We start from the raw sequence: 15,901 nt of genomic DNA, 5'->3' as shown, positions 1-15,901 counted from the left end.
GAGGGTTGCCTGGGTAAAAGTTTTGCGCTGAGAACATAAATATGATTACACGTTACTTTCAGCTAATTAAACTGAGCAATCAAAGGGCACTGAAGAAATGTAAGCCTAAATAAATCGAAACCACCCAACCATTTATTTCTCCCGTGAGAATAAATCAAATAAACAAAATCATTCAAGGGGCATATCTTCAATTGTGTTCAGGCATGTTCAAAATTAAACTTAATTAAATTCAAAACTTTAATTCTGAGGTCATTACTGGAAAATTATGAATGGAGTGTAATTGCTCAAAGAGAAGTAGGCCTAGTATGCAGCTAATCGGAGAGGACAGTGCATGGGTGAAATGAAAGTGACAGTGATCAGCTCTGTCTTTTTGAAGATCAGACTGTAATTACTGTGGTAAAATGAATTTTCTTTCATCATGTCATGAATACATAAACAGGAAATTACAGGGACACACTTTTCAAAGTACTTACTGTGAAAAAGCAGACCTTGGAGCACTCATACACACATATACAGCTCTACATATCTATATCTACCTTGCATCAGCCTTACAACACCCTTCTGCTAAGTTTAATCAAGTGATAAATCTAGTTTCCTGTCAGGATCGACTCATCAGGGTGAACATCAAAGTGTGATTCCCTCTCAGCCATGACTGCAGTCTGCTTCAGCTGGGCAGAAACAGACACACTTTCAGGCACACGCACAACATTATGGTTCCATGAGATTTATTATATCATTCCCCGTTGTATGGCAGACTCTTATCCGATTTGAGGTCTCTGTGTCCTGTCTCTGTTCAATTAATGCAGCAGACAGACATCAGTAACAGGCCAGCGGCTTTTTAGCCTACAGAGACTCAGTGAGAACATGGGAGGATTGTGTAAAGACAGCGTAGGAGAGCTTAAGGAACTTTAAGAGAAGCTATGCTATGAGAGGTGTTTTGGGAAATGAGTACAACTTTGGAGTGTTAGTGTTTTATTCGCAAGAACAACAAAGTGACGAAACGCGCTGTGTAGAGCAGTTTGTCCGTTTAGGGCTACTGTAGAAACATGGTGGTGACTTCCGTGTAAGGGGACCCGCGGTGTATGTAGATATAGATTGCTCAATATAAGGTAATAAAAACATAACGGTTCATTAAATAAGGTCTTTATACACCTCTGAAAACATAGTTATGTATATTATATTGCATTTCTGTCAATAGATCGATGTAAATATTACACATTGCACCTTTAAAGGGTCTCGACCAGACCGCAAATTGAGGGAAAAAATCTGTACTCAAGTCGTGTAGTTATTCCAGCCTTTTGCTAGTTTTACTGCATATGAAAAAAGCAGCAATGCTAACTCAACTACATTTTTCAGTTAAGAGTTCAGATAGTTCAGCAATTCCAGTACCAGCGGTGCAGTGCAACCAAGTGTCACTTTTTTTTAATGTCGCAGTGTGTCTGAAAATTTAGTTCAGCATTACTTATATAGTGTAAATTAATCAGTTTGATGTTGTCGCCCCAATTTTAGTGCTAGAAAAATATGCCTCCGAAAATTATATTAAAAAAGATATCGTACCCTTAAGTCGCTTAAATGCAATTAGGCTACTTTTATTTTAAACTAGCTAGTTTTTGTTAGAAACTACTTCTGTCCCATTAAGAGGGTGGTGGTCGTGTAGCTATAATAATAATTTACAGTATAACTGGTAAAACTGATGATGTCACATCTCACCCTGTGTTACAACACTCCCGGATCTCCCCTAATATTTATGTCACATTATGTTTATTATCATTTTAGTTATTTTATCTAGATATTTCTGTTATTTTATCTAGGTGAAATCTTGTGTTGGCAAAAACAAGGTACCACTTTATAAACTTGGTATATGGTTGGAACAAGAGCTACTGTATCATTATTCACTGTTTTGTAGTCTGCCAATTTGTTTCATTAGTTTATTTAGGCTTTCTTTGAAAGCTACCCAAGATAGACTTGATATGATATTATTATTTCAGTCACAAAACTACTGAGAATCTGTTGACTGCTCTAGAATTTCACAAATGTTCCCATCTGTGCATGTTTTTACAGCTTACAGTGATTTAAGCGGCTAATTCGCTCAGCTGAGGTGGTATTAGCCACTCACAAAGATAAAAGTCTACCTGTATATCATGTTATTTTCATTCACAAATCTCCTTAGCTGACTACTCACCTCTAATCCTAAGTGGTACCTCAGGAATTCAGGATGTCCACTAACCAGGCGTATCAGGAATCCTGAGCAGTCAGCCAGGGAATGAAAGGCACGGTAGAAAGAGGGTTGGAGATACACACCTCAGGGTTGCTGAAGGTCACCGGTGAGTCTGTTTGAGGGAGATTGAGACTGGGCCGCAGTAAACACACTCACCTCTGAGGTCACTGGAGCAATGTGTGAAAATCCACAAAAGGTGGCGTGCAGTCGACCCATCCTGACCGGAGCATTCACACTCAAGACTGCTTATCTCCCTCTGTCAGGCCTCTCTATCTGTTTGGCATAGCTAACTAAAGAGCTTAGCCATTTGAAGACACACACAAGCACTTGCTTCTGTCATTTAGTATCTCTCATATAGCTCCATCTCAGAGCTCCTGGGAGTCACGTCACATGATAAGTTAGAAAAGCACATCGGCATTCCTTACTCTCCTGCAAGTGACTAAGAAATAATGTTAAGACTGAGTCCCTCAAAACAAATGCTTGACACACTTACGGAAACGTGACTCATATGGAAATTAATGTGGTAGCATCTTGGAAATGGAGGAGCAGCGGGAGACAGGAAAATACCCGTCATCATTAGCATTATTGTCAAGATTGTGATCATCCTCATTGTCTGTTTTGTAATAGACTCACGACGTCTCCTCCTGCTCACTGTCTTATGCTTCGCTGCGGCGTTAATCCTGCTGACATATAAAATCGCATCTCGCTTTATCGATTAGGCTTTAGTTCCTTAATGCTGGAGCTCGAGTGACATCCACACACGGCTCTTTTTAAAGGAACTGAAGCCAATATACAATACAAGACAACCGCAGCATCTCCGTTTCAAATGTGCAACATGGTTGGAAATTTTTAGAAGTGATAGAACAGCCCACTGTTCCATAATCTGAACGCATGCGCTGCCATTTTAACACATGACCCCATGTAACGTGATGCAGAAACACTGAAATAATTAAAATAATACCGTTAACCGCATGATATCATTACAAAAAAAGATCGTTGCCCTTACCTGTTTGAAGGTCTACGCGCATCAGATGAACTCGGCAAACGGAGCCTCGCTGGTGACGTCACTGTCGCTGAAGATGACGCGTGGTATTTGTACGCATCTGCTCTCCACCGAAGTTAATGTGAAGGATTGGCGTATCATATGCACGCAAAACTGGCATTTGGCGTATGCATTACACGCAATTAGAAAGTGTAAAGCCGTGTTATTTATACGCAGATTGATGAGAACGGGTTGCGTCACTTGTGGGTGAGCTCTGGAAGTTTGAACTGAATCCCCTGCTGAAAACACTAATTTAGAGACAATCCTCGGTTAATTTATGGAGAACAGTATTTCTTCACTTCATTAGCAGCTTATGAGAGTGAACGATCTGCATTCAGATCTATAAAGTAAGAGCGTGTTCCTAACAGAAGGTGTGTGTTGACTGGGCTGATAGGTCAGGTCTGCTGTTGGCATCAGGGTTTGTAATCTAAATAGTAATATCAGGAACTCGCTATTTGACATGACCCAGCAAGCAATAGCCGTCATTTCAACGTCTCGGTTAAGTATAGACCCGATATAGTCCGGCTATGTGTAACCCACATCTAGCCCAAATAACCTTGAATTTGGTTTCATGTCGTTTTTTGGCAAAATAACTTGTGAGATGTATGATATTCCATCGTGTAAGCAAAGTAACAGCGTTTACAAGGAGTTTGGTTTCATTTCTTTGACATGTTCAATACGTAGCCTGTGCGTATGATGCCATGCATCCCACAAGCTAAATGTTACATTCATACACGTGATATGATATTATTGATATTCGGCTGTCTTTCATTTTATAAATAAAAATGCAATTACAATTCCCAACCTAGCCCTATTGAGACATGACTACTGGCAACGCGAGACCATGAGAGTTAGAGATCAGTGTTGTGTTTTTGATGGAAAACTTGCAGGTCAATGGGCATCAGTGTTTAAGGTTGGTAAACACGTGTACACGGATGCATATAATGCTACCCGCCTGACATTGGCATGTGTTATTCAGGTGTCAAAGTTGTGCAGAGTTGAAGGAAGAAACCTCAAAGACAGTGCCAGAAGGATGCTGGACAGGTAAAGCCTACAAATCTTGCCACATTAATCAAACATTGTGGTGTCAATACTCAATAAGTTACAACGCAAATCAGAAATTTAAAAAATAATTCCTTTACTGGTCATTTTGAAATGTCAAACTTTGTCTGCAATTGTTAACCACCTCAATCTGTATTATATTTTAGGGTTTAAAAAAATTCCCTCATGTCCAAATTCAACATGAAGGGGGGTGGTCCGCTGCAGAAAGAGGCATTTGAAAAGAGTGCACTGTTCTCGGTCATCAGAGGTATGTGTATAAACACATAACATTTACCAGAGAGCTTCTCTCTTTTTTAACACACTGAATGGTGATACACAATATATCTCTTTTTTGTTTTTAGTTGGCATCCAAGCAAAAGAGAATGACTCCCTGTCATAATTAGTGTAATTAAAGTTAAAAATTATGTCAAGCTTTTCTTGGTTTTTTTTCTTCTGTTTTAGCCTAGACGTCTAGGCTATATTTAGACGTCTAATAGACGTCTTTTAAACGCAAAATTGCTTGCTGGGGAAGGTGCGGAGGGCCATCAGCCGCATGCTTTACAACTTCAAGTTGGCAAGACAACCATTGAAACTGCATTGAGGTGAGTGGGTGTGTGAAGAAAAGGCTGATGGATGCATGCCGTGCCCCCTTTAAAAAAATTGAATAGAATGAAAGTGAATGATAAAATACTTATTACCTCAGTTAGTTTGCAGATTAAAAAAAAAAAATCAAATAATAAAAAAATATTCTAATGTTACAATATTACTGTTTTTACGGTATTTTTATCAAATAAAAAAATACAGTAAATTGGTGAGCATAGTTCACACAAAAATCTAAATTCTGTCATCATTTACTCACCCTTACATCGTTCCAAACCTGCATGACTTCCTTTTATTTGTGGGACAGAGAAGAAAATATTTTGAAAAATGTCTAAATGTCTGAGTTTAAGTTCAATCAATTCACTTCATCTTCACATATGGCACTGACCTTGGAGGCTCTTGCAGTGAACCCAAATCCAATTAATCCAAAGGTCTCTTTGTGTTTTTGGCCATGTAGGGCTGGCGTTTAAATTAGTCTTTGTTGAAATCTGGTGACATGTCTCAACAGGAAGGTTGACTGGGCTAACTTTAAATGCTCTCTTGCCTATTTTGAAAAATGAAAGGATTGAGTTGGTGTCCTTCTCCTTGGAATGAATATGTTTTGTCATCAGATGTCTGTTATATGCAACACTTCATTTTTCAATGCTTATTTTGTGATAATATGCCAGGCGGATGTGACCTTGGATGCCACATAGTTCATCCATAATGCATCTGGCATCCCCTTACCTGTATCAACTTTTTAAATGTTACTTTCAGCAAGGATATCTGCAAAATGACTAAATCGAAATTGTACATTCTTCAACTTGTGATACCATTTAACTGTCAAGCTCAAAGTGACAGTTAAATTCCCCCGCTTCGGTGCCAAACGGAGTGCAGAGAGCCATATAAGCAGCAAAGGAGCATGAAAGTAAATTCGCTAGCATATTAAACATGAGGGTGGATGTAGCCTCAGAAGCAGCTTCAGGAACAAATTCTGTTCTGCTAGAGTCATACATAAACTCAGTACAACATAACAAATGTTATAAAGAAATAAATGCATGAAGCCGTAGGGGTGTACAGTAGTTAAGGGGTGCATTTGTCATTTAGGATCGCAGGAGCCTTTTTTTGTAATGCTGTCATTTTAAATTTGAGTCATGCATTTTTCAGCTTATCAAACAGCACAGAGGAGTGATTCTAGTGAGTGAAAACCTGCCAAAAAAAAAATAAAATAGAATAAAAAATATTTTTACAAAAATCTTTAAGAAATTAAATATGAAATAAGAAACTGATAATCCCTAGTGAGTGATAAAAACCTGTCCTAAAATAAAAAAATTAAAAAATAAAATAATGAGTAATGAGATTTTGAGATCTTTAAACAAATGAATAACATAAATATTTTTTTAGATTGTGATTAGATTGGTGAAATATAACCTGAATATTTCCATTAACTCTCTCTCTCTATCTACATTTATACTTTTATATTCCTTCATTTAGCAGATGCTTTTATCCCAAGTGACTTTTAAATGAGGAACATCACAAGCAGTTTGTCATAGAGCCAACAATATTCCTATTGCACAATGCTACAAATGCACAAAGTTTAGTATAAACTAGATTAGTAAACACACCACAGCAGAAGTGAAACACATAAAGGAACAGAAAGAGAACTTTTGAACTGTATAAATACACGGGTAATAATCGTAATAATTGATTTTGTTTATAGTTATGGATTAGTTAAGTGCTTGCAAAAAACATGCATTTTTCTCTAACACATGCACACACACAAAGCTTCTTATTCCTTTGAAAGCAGTAACTTTTCTCTCTCTCTCTCCCGTTCTCTGTGACTGTTCATGTCCTTGACATTTTGTCCTCGTAACGCCTGTCTGTGATGTGTACTGGTCCTATATGTTTGTATTCAGTGCATTTGTAAATTCTTTCTGTATTCTCTCTGGTCAGCTCTGAAGACTGACTGAGAAATTCTTTTGAGATGATTGATCCTGAGAGGAATAAAAGAAAACTCAGGAGACTGACACAAAAGAGATAGAGAAAAAGGAAAAATGAGAAGCAAGACGTGAAAGAAGTGAGTCTCCTTCAGGATTTACTTCTGACTTCCGGTGTCTAAGGCAAATACACAAACACACAGTAATTAATTTAATGTGAAGTGTCTGTTGATAAACAACCACTACAGTTGACTTCATAATTCCCTCAGTAATTAATTTACCCATGTGAAGAATTCATAATAAGTTCTGATAGCCCAAATACGCAATGTCCCTCTTAACCTAGACAAGCTCACATGATAAACGAAAGAGCGAAAGCAAGTGGGTAGGTCATAGAACAAACATCATTTGTGAAATAGCGAGTGGCTTATGAAGTGTTTACAAAGCTAGTGTCAGGAGCCATAATGACGTGCTTGAGTTTGACACTGATATAAATGAAGCCAACACTGAAGGCTCTTCATTCTGCTGGAGAACTGCACCAGCTGCTGTAGAAAGAAGCACAACTGAATGTTTGTTCTTTATAAAGTCCTTCTAACTCTTGCAAATAAAGCACATGCTCAATATATAATGAGCTGCAGTGCTTAAATGGATGATGAAGGTGCGAGTCTCCTCAAAAATGTAATTAATTATATATATTTCATTAAATATATCAAATGTCATTAAATATGTTAAATAAACTCGTTAAATATGTGTTAAATATCTGTTGTAAACAATGATGTTAAATGAAATATATTTTTGAAATGTAAAATATATTTAGTTTTAACCTTCATATACCAAAATATATTTCAAAATGTATTTCAGGGGCAGGAAAATACATTTCCAATCTTAAAGTAGTCTTCATTTAGTCTAAATGTATATGTGGATAGAATCACCTACTAGAGATCAAACCTAGATTTAAAATGATTCATTTATGATTACTTTTTTTAATTACTAAATGTGTTTGCACGTGTTATAGGCAATCAATAATTTTTTCTTCAAATGGGTCATGTGAAGGTGTTTTCTTGGATTGAAAATACTGTATATGGCTCTATACTGTATATATTTTAAAATATATTTTAAAAAATCACAAAATACATTGGTAGAAAATATATTTACATAAATATTTTTATTTTTAAAATGTTTTTGTTTATAACAAAACATTGTTTGAAAAGTGTATCTGTTAAAGAAAATATAAAAAGAAAAAAAAGAAAAAAAGAAAAGGTTAGATATTTTGCCATATTATACTGTCATACATTAAGTTGACCAAATACTTTTGGGGTCACTGTATATATTAAAAATGTATTGTATATCTAAATAAATGTATAATGTATCAAATTATATGTATAAATAATATAACAATAAAATAAAAATACATATAAAATACAATTTTATTTAAAATAATAAAATTAAAAATTTTAAATAAATATATAATTAAAATAATTTGTTATTTGTTAATTATGTCTCATCATATAAAACCCCATCATGATGAATTACAGTTATTTGCAGCATCGCAATCCCAGACAAAATCTATTGGCTTTTCAGCCCAACATTCAGTACCTAAAGGATTCAGCAGTTCTCAGATGGGAAGGTTGTGTTATCCCAAAGGTCATGATGGTAGAATCTGAGGACACTTCCCAAACAGGAATTTTTCTGGCCCAGAACTGCCTTTTCTTCAGTGAAAATATGCAAAATGTGGTCAAATGGGACACTGGCTCTGAAATCAGTGCCTGGATGGATGGATCCAGAGTCTTCTGTGTCCATTCTCCTCAACCTACCCTATTCAGTTAACCTTCTCTCCGCCATTACTCTCAATTAAAACCACCAACATGCTCTAGATTATAGTGTGGTCAGAGCTGCGCAGTGAGCAGACCACAGGCTGGGTACATTACCGAGAGCCCTGACTCTACCATTCATCCTCAATACCTCTGTTCACTCCTGCACATTCCTGGGTGGCCATCACAGTCAATCACAAACAGGCCATCCTTTCCAAAAATCACATCCAAAAATGTGTTTGATATGATACTTTCTGATTTAAGAAAAAGAACTCCATAATCATAAAAAGGTCATTCCTACAAATAAAAATACTTCAATTTAAATAAACTATACAATTTCTGTAACTATTATGTAATATATATTATATAAAAAATTAAATAGCAATACTGCAATACCAATGTTATTGCAGTACTGCTGATACCCTTTCTCTCATTTTTCCCCTTCTATTACAGATAATGGTAATCAGTTCTTTGTCTTTGTAATAAGGCTGACAGCAGCAGGACTGCGCAGCGCTCTCGTAGAGGGGGGTTAATACTTTAACAGCACCTCTGGAATGGCTGGAGATCAATGTGTCATGCCCTGCAGCGGCAACAACTCGACCAGTCGCATGTGATGTGGGCTGTCGTTTAATTTCACGCTCAGGATCTGAGTGCTGCCTCTCGCGCAGAAGACAGAGAGAGAGAGAGAGAGACAGACAAGAGGTGAGAGAGATGAGAAGAGGAGAGGATGGAGTGGTTGTTGAAAATAAGGTGAGGAACGGGAGAAGGCTGACAGTGGATGAAGAGATAAGCAAGTAAAGAGAAAGGGATAGAAAAATCATTGGTACAGTAAGAGGCAAACAAATGAATACACTTATATATTTTAAGAATGTTTAGATATTTTTACTGGAAAACAAGAATGCTGATTAAGAACTGAAGCGCAACTGAAAGAGTGAGATTCTCCATAAATTATTAATATCAGAAATCAAAGACCTTGGAAGAGCTCAAATAAGTCCTTATTTTAAACTTTATTACACTAATCGTCATGCAATGTTTGTGCTACAGACATGAATAATAATATCAATACACAAGCGCCCCTCATTTTTGTAACAAAAATGTAAAAATCTAGCAATTTACTAATATTTTCAGTATAATGTTGGTTAACTGTGAACAATGACCTGGGTTCTGTAACATTTCAAGCTAAAAAAATGCCACATTTTTACATTTATACTACTTGCATTCAATCCAAAGTGACAGATTACATAAAATTGCCATCCATATGCCCAAAAAGTGCAGCATCAACTTAGTTCCTTAAACTCAACAATACAATATATTACTAAAATAAATATGTAGTGTAGAATAAATAAGCACCAAACAATCACTCAAAACAGTACTGAGTCACACACCAGCTTCTTATTATCAGAGGACATTACATGCTTACTTCATAAGTATTTACCAGCTGAACCATATAAACTGAACTGGAATTCTTCAGCTGAGTTGATCCTAATACTGTTTATGGAAACAGTCTCCAACAGGAAAGAAGTCCCAGCAGCGTTCCTGGAACATCTTCCACACCTATGATTCCTGTTGTGTGAAAGAGTGCAGCAGTCACAATTCAATTTAGTGTATCTCAAGGATCATTTGTCAGTGGTTTCACATTTTAATGGATTATTAAGAACATATCTTTCACTCTGAAATGGTCCAAATTTCTCTTTTCAAAGATTCATGGCAAGCTGTACCTGTCCGGTATGTTCTGTGACATCCTTATTGATGAGATACATCAGAAAGAACCTAAATGGCAAACAAAACAAATGTAATTTATTTTCAACAAAAAAAACTTACAAGTCTCCCATTTTACCTGAGCTAAACTTTGTCGGCATTGTTTTTTTAACTGTAGGTTTTGATTTGACTGACATGTACAGTAATTAACAGCATTATCGTGTTTTTTTGGGGATACTGTACTACAGTAATACAATGGTATCCTGTAAAATTAAAAGGATATGAATATCATCAGTATCATCAATCGTGCAGTATCATGATACTGTATATTTCATTACCATCGTGGCATCACAGTATTGTTTTTGTAACATGACACACTTTCTGTTAATCTCAGCTTTAGACTTCACTCCCACAAACACAAAATGCGAGTTTCAAAGTCATCATCTGATTGGTTGGATTCTACAGGATTTCCAGAAGATGGACTGTGTCGCGCTCTTAAACAGTCAAACAAAGCCCCTTGTGACGTCAAACCCCCTCACGAAAAAAGAAAGCTGACTCATTTTCCACCAGAATATTGATCTCGGAACAGCTTTTAAAATTCTGACTGAAAAAAAGGATAATGGAAAAGAGGCATAACTGATCTCAGACCTGTTTTTCAGGTCTTTTGTACTCACAGATAGTTGGCCAGGTTGTGCTCTTGCAGCGTGTGCAACTCGAAGCCATGGGGCACTGTGTCAAAGTACTCGCTCCCAATGCCACAGATAAAACACTTAGTCTGAAGGAAAAAATCAGACGCCACATTCACTGTTTAATTATACATGATCAATTAGCATAAAACCCATAGCTACACCGAAGAGCGGCTGACATAGATTAATGATGTATTTACTCAGAGAAATCAAATATTAATTTACAAGTGCAGTGTGGCTCTGATTTATAATTAAAGAAATGTTTAATTTTCGATAAATTAATTTAGTGTGTTAATTGGAACACAAGATGACAGACATCATAAATATGAATGGATTCACGATGTAGCTTGGTGTAAAAAAAGGCAAATCTGAATTTGAATGTGAAAACTCACCTCCACGTCCTCTTTAACCTGCTCCTGCTGGTCTCTCAACTCGCCAAATGCATCAATGATCAGACCTTTTATACAAAGACAACAGAGCAATTCACCAGTCACAAACACAATTTAGTTTATGCCAAACATTTGAATCCTGCGACACTCCTTCAGCATCATACAGTCCTCAGATCTCTTACCATAAACCCCTCTCAGCATGTGAGAGCATGCTCTTTTAATGAAGCTCTTCAGTGCTGCTCAGCATGACTCGAGTTAGAGGACAAACTAAATAATTAAAATTGAACACTTCGGCTCATTGTCCATATTGAAATTTGGTGTACATATTCATTTAAAGTGCTATATGCAATTTCAGTAAAGAGATTCTCACAATTACTCTGTCTCTTACCCTGAATGATGGCGAGAAGGATGACAATGACGAAGAAGAAGAAAGTGATGTCAAAGATGATACGGTAGAACTCAAACTGGTCACCAGCTCGCACACCAACATACATGTGGAACATGTAACACTATGCACACATGAATATTAATATTTACAGAATTATTCACAATTTTTTTTTTGCTTTAGTCCTGCACCGAAACAGTCATCATTTTGTTTTATACAACCATTTTCCACTACCACTCTTTAAACAAGCTGTTTTTGCAACTGCACCTTTAAAGGGGTCATATGATGCGATTTCAATTTTTCCTTTCTCTTTGGAGTGTTACAAGCTCTTGGTGCATAAAGAAGATCTGTAAAGTTGCAAAGACTAAAGTCTCAAATCCAAAGAGATATTCTTTATAAAAGTTAAGAGTCAACCACGCCTACCTAAAATGGCTCATTCTAACACGCCCCCACATGTCTACGTCACGATGTGGGAAGATTTGCATAACGCCACCCAAATGTTCACGGGGTCGTCACATGTGGTTGCCGCAAGCCCTCCGGACGCTCCTTCGTCGAATCCGCCGGCCGTGCCGTTTTCAAGCCCGCCGCCTCTGCTCACTCTAGCCCTCCAGAAAATAATGTGTTTTTTTAACCTTAAACCACATAAACACATTTCATTACACCAAATACACAAAATAATATTATTTTTAGCAACATCATATGACCCCTTTAATGACTCTATATTGATTCTGTTATGATTGGTTAACATTTTTACATGAGAAATTAGCATCAACACCCCTTACAGGTTGCTGATTTTTAAAAAAGAAATAAATACTTTCTTTCAGCAAGGGTGCATTATTGATCAAAAGTGACAGCAAAGCTATTTATAATGTTACAGAAGATTTCTATTTCAAATAAACGCTGTTCTTTTGAACCTTCTGTTCATTAAAGAATCATAAAAAAATGTACCACTGTTTCCACAAAAAATATTAAGCAGTACAATTGTTTTCAAACATTCATAATAAGAAGAAATGTTTCTTGAGCACCAAATGAGCATATTAGAATGATTTCTGAAGGATCATGTGACACTGAAGACTGAAGAAATGGATGCTGAAAATTCAGCTTTGCCCTCACAGAAATAAATGACCTTTTAAATTGTAATAATATTTTACAATATTACTGTTTTTCTGTATTTTTGATCAAATAGATGCAGCCTTGGTGAACATAAGGACTTTTTCAAAAAATAAACCTCAAACTTTTGAACATTAGTTTAAGTTAATGGTAAAAGATAAAAGAGGGATTCTCACTGTGAGCATATCATCACATTTCATGTCCACTGGTTCGCCGTCTTCGCTTTTGTTGTAAAATTTGCGGAAGAAGTTAAAGGCAACCACAGTGTAAAGATACACAACCACGGCCAACAATCCCACTGTCAAAACCAGCTGAAACACAGACAACAGCTTTTCATCACACCTTCTCACATATACAGTAACCCAAACATCTGGACAGTGTCACACAATAGTTTTATTAACAACGGCATTAAATTGCTGCAATCCTGAAAAAAAATCTATCATAGTTTTCACAAAAGTGAGTGACGTGACATGTGGCACATATGACCCATACTTGGAATTAGTGCTCTGCATTTAACCCATCCAAAGTGCACACACACACACCGTGAATACACACCCGGAGCAGTGGGCAGCCATTTATGCTGCGGCGCCCAGGGAGCAGTTGGGGGTTCGGTGCCTTGCTCAAGGGCACCTCAGTCGTGGTATTGAAGGTGGGAGAGAGCGCTGTACATTCACTCCCCCCACCTACAATCCCTGCCGGTACGAGACTCAAACCCGCAACCTTTGGGTTACGAGTCCGACTCTCTAACCATTAGGCCACAACTTCCCCAAAATGATTAATAATCAACTTTCTCAATACTGATAACAATAAGAAATGTTCTTGAGCATCAAATCAGCATATGAGAATGATTTTTGTAGCATCAAGTGGCACTGAAGACTGGAGTAATGCCTGCTGAAAATTCAACTTTGCCATGACAGGAATAAATTACATTTTGAAATATATTAAAATAGAAAACAGTTGTATAGTAGTATATAAATATAAAAATATACATATACATATAACATACATAAATAAAACCTGACTAGTTAGTTCTAGCATATTTTTGTTATAATAACATTATAATGATATTCATATTTTTGAAGTGTGACTTGAGCGTCTAAATACATTTTGGGGCCACTGTATATACATACAAACACACATCAAATGTAGTACCTGTTTGCCATTATGTGTAACAGATGACAGTATGGTGCGCAGTGTTTTGAAGCCCATGGCGATGTCTAGCAGGTGGGCAACGAAGAAGAAATTGTTATAATGACCCAGGACTGACACAAACATATACCATGTCAGGTAAAGGAAGGACTGAGAGAAAGGAAAACACAATTTAATTTCAGATTTGACTCACTGATGGCCAATGTCTTCAGGTATTATACTGTATGTTCAGTATTTAAAGAGTCAGGGGATCTTACACTGTCGGTGAAAACCACTCCCAGCTTCCATATCTGGTACTTCACATCAATGGTGTTTAATCTAAAGCTGTGAAAACATGAGAATGATTTATTTGATTTATTTTAAGCCTACCATATTGAACACTGATGCCATCATCTGGCAAACACAGAAATCATTTTTTCATTGTCAGTCTCTGCAGATTAAATGATTGGGCTGTTTTGCTGAACAGAAACTGGTTTGGTTGGTGAAATAAATATGGTAAATAGTCAAGACAGGGTCACAGGGTCGTAACTCACAGGGCAACCTTTTGTACGGGTCTCTTGCTCTCCTGAGCCTCTGAGCTGAAGTCCAGAGCGGCTTTATCCAAACCCAGCAGCTCACTGACGCGTGCCGATCCATACAGCTCTCCATATTTCGCCATCACCTGCAGCACGGAAAGCCATCACAGAAAAACAGTTTGAAGCTGCAGCTCAAATCACACAGCTTACTGTACCACATCCAGGAAGTAGACCATTATTAGTTAGTATTAAACTAACCCAAGTATTAAATTCAGCACGTAATTCCTCCCACACCGTTCATGCTACAGTTATGAATGATATCTCAAAGCATGTGTCCTATTGTGGAGAAGTCTGCTACTTATAGACACTGGATCTATGCTTTCCACCTGGAGAATGATAAATAGGAAGCATCCCGCAGACTGACACTGAAAGAGGGGCCTGAGACTAAATGTCATAGACACTTGGGGGTGAGCCAGTAAATAACCACCAGCAGCAACCAATCAGAACACCCTAGCAACTGCATGTTAGTTAGATGTAAAGCTGTAAACCAGTAAATAAACAATATTTTGAATTGGAAAAAAATAAAAACTAAGGAAGAATGACCTATGACCTAAAATGAATAAAAATAATTCTGATTCCGCACTATTTCTAGGTCACTTATAGTAAGTAAATTTGTGACACTGATCAAGCGACTCTTTGTAGAGATGGTCAGATGTTCCAGAGATGCTCTTTGGATAATCTCAAATAATGTTGGAAAACATGATCTGATTTATGCAGTCCAAGTCAAAAATAAAGTAAATAAAAATAGAAGTATTCCTCTACTGGTTTCAGACTTGTGGACCCTACTGTATGTCTGAGAGGTTTAACAAAAGCCAGAAAGGTGAAGGCATTATTTAGTCTATCAAAGATATACGTTTAGTTTCCCCAAAAGAAATATATAGTGGGTTATTTGCACAGGCACAAAACTGAAGTGCCTGTTGTGTTGCATGAGTTGTGTGTGTGTGTGTGTGTGTGTGTAGGTGTGATAACCTGCGTGTGTTTAAGCTGGGTCTGCTCTCGGGTCTGTGGTGGACTCTGGCGCTCGTGTGTTGGATCAGTGATCGCATTTTCTGTGAGATGTGGTCATCCGTCAACTTCCCGTATCTACACTGTGCCTGGTAATCAAGTGCACTCAACATACAGCATCTAGTGAACACATTGCTTTTAATACAATACCCACTCAATGTACTTCTACTACTGGGCAGGTTTCCCAAACTGGGGTTCGTGAGCTAATAATTAACGAAATCGCTAAAATTAAAAATAATTTGAGAATTTTCAACACAAAAACATGAAGCCATTAAAGTA

At 37.1% G+C, this 15,901-nt stretch overlaps 1 pseudogene; it reads right to left on the bottom strand.

The window, feature by feature from the left end:
• Positions 1-10,092: 10,092 nt before the first annotated feature.
• Positions 10,093-15,901, bottom strand: part of LOC107671097 (ryanodine receptor 2-like) — a 50,858-nt pseudogene continuing 45,049 nt past the window's right edge.

Source organism: Sinocyclocheilus anshuiensis, unplaced genomic scaffold (genome assembly GCF_001515605.1).
Source record: "Sinocyclocheilus anshuiensis isolate Anshui unplaced genomic scaffold, SAMN03320099.WGS_v1.1 scaffold861, whole genome shotgun sequence".
Taxonomy (NCBI): domain Eukaryota; kingdom Metazoa; phylum Chordata; class Actinopteri; order Cypriniformes; family Cyprinidae; genus Sinocyclocheilus; species Sinocyclocheilus anshuiensis.
The sequence above is the reverse complement of the archived record's forward strand: the minus strand, read 5'-3'. Positions and strand labels throughout refer to the sequence as shown.